General features: G+C 38.5%; 1 long non-coding RNA gene across 1 annotated transcript; it reads left to right on the forward strand.

The window, feature by feature from the left end:
- On the forward strand, positions 790–1,411 carry LOC110436780. The gene is made up of 2 exons (XR_002454618.1): positions 790–942; positions 1,044–1,411. It is a non-coding gene; the product is annotated as an uncharacterized LOC110436780 (long non-coding RNA).

The following is a 2,091-nucleotide window of genomic DNA, read 5'->3' on the forward strand; positions in this document are numbered from 1 at the left end:
ACAAAGAAAAAGAGGCCTTGCTACAAATGTATTTTGTAGTAGAAGGAGGGCAATTAAAATCTAAGTTGGCCTTTATTACCTTGGTCAAACTGCAGTGTACATGAGACAACCAGCTGAGCAACACTCCTTGCCATATTTATTTGCTGCCCCAAATCTAAAAAGAAAATCAATATATTTGTGCTTGTATGTGAGGGGATATATTTTTTACAGCAAGGGGCATTTTTGAGTAACGACACTTATAAACCATCAGAACTTAAAAAAGACTATATTTTGAGGCAAAATTATCTAAATAAAAGATATAAGTTGGTACGACCTCCGTTCCAAATTAAAAGATATTTTTGTTTTTCTATAGATACATTCTTTTTGCTATGTAGCTAGACGTTAAGTATATCTATAAGCGTGTAATAAAAACTATGTATTAGAAAAGCTAAAATGTCTTGTAGTTTGGCATGAGGGAGTATATTCTTGGTTGGAGTATATATATTTTTGAATCCTGGCAGAGTTACATTGAATTGATAGTTAATAGTTTATTTTTCTTTAAATAACTTTGGAATTCTCGAGACTTTGTGATAGACAGCCAGATAGATGACTGATAGATAGATAAATAGATAGATATGTAGATAGATAGAATAGGTAGGTAGGTAGACACACAGACAAACAGATAGATAGATAGATAGATAGATAAATAAAATTGATAGATTTAGATAGATAGATAGATTAGATAGATAGGTATATATCTTTTTTTTTTACTAAGGAGTGTATATATATTGTCCATATGATGGTTGATACGAGACACACTACACTCAAACAATCATATTATTGGCATTGGCTCTAACCTATCACTGATGGCGAAGTGCCAGGAGCTCGTGAGCATCCAAGGACTCTTGCTGCTTTCCATGGTTCTTCTGGCATCCTCAACTGTTTGTGCATGCATAATAAATGGTAATTAATGAATTATACCCATTGGCTTTTGACGCAAATACATATACATATATGGTGTTGATTCTGACAAAATTGCATGTAACTCAATTGACCTTTTTTAGGGCAAACCAAAGAGGACATCAACACCAGGAGTGTGATGATGACCACGACGAGTTCAGCAAGCTACAAAATTGGTAGTGGTGAACATCCATTGACAGGTGTATGCGTTCAGAGAGAAGATGGAGGGTGGTGGTGCGGAAACGTCCGCTTTAGGACATATCTGGACTGCTCATCGTATTGCAGGAAGCACTTTGATGGAAAGGACAACTAATAAGTGGTCTGTTATCTAATGATGCATGTACCATGCATGTGGTTACAATTTAGATGAAAATCAGTTTCTGGATATATGTAATGTATTCAAGAGTTCTTGTAACATGATCATATGTATATCCAGCTATAATCTAATATAATTTTTCTTTCATCTAAAAAACATTTGGATGTACATGCTTGCAGAAAAAAATTTCATGCCATTTGGACATAGACGATACATACCTGCTTCACAAACCTATAGAAACCGTCTCCACGGCTTGGTGCCCAGGGGTCATTTGCCTCGGAAAAACGATCACCTAGATGTTGCCTGTTAACTCAATATATTTGCTTTCTCAGGCTATATCACCAATATCTTTGTTCAGTTTGAATTATAAGCCTGGCATCTGGCAGTGTTGCCTGTGATGTGAGCCAGGCGACTATTTTTGTGTGCCTGGAACTGGACTTGGCAAGAAACCAGGACTACAAGCAAGGCCTTGTTTACTTTCACCAAAAAACCCAAATTTTTCTAAGATTCTCCGTCACATCGAATTTTTAGACGCATGTATGACGCATGTATGGAGTATTAAATATAGATAAAAATCTCTACTATAATTGAAATCTTCTCCAGGCAAATCCCACCTACAAGATCAACGACTCACAGCACATATCCTATAGATTAGACGGCCCAGATTAGAAGTATGATCACGATCTTACACACCCTCAGCCTCGCGTCATCTCTATTCTCCGTGAAAACTCCGTATCGCAGAAAACCTCCACCACGCGTGCGGCTCCGTCGCCCGCCGCGAGCGTGGCCGCCGCTGCCCGCCCCGGTGTTGCGCCGCCCGCCGGAGCTGCGCCAGT

Source organism: Sorghum bicolor, chromosome 7 (assembly GCF_000003195.3).
Source record: "Sorghum bicolor cultivar BTx623 chromosome 7, Sorghum_bicolor_NCBIv3, whole genome shotgun sequence".
NCBI lineage: Eukaryota > Viridiplantae > Streptophyta > Magnoliopsida > Poales > Poaceae > Sorghum > Sorghum bicolor.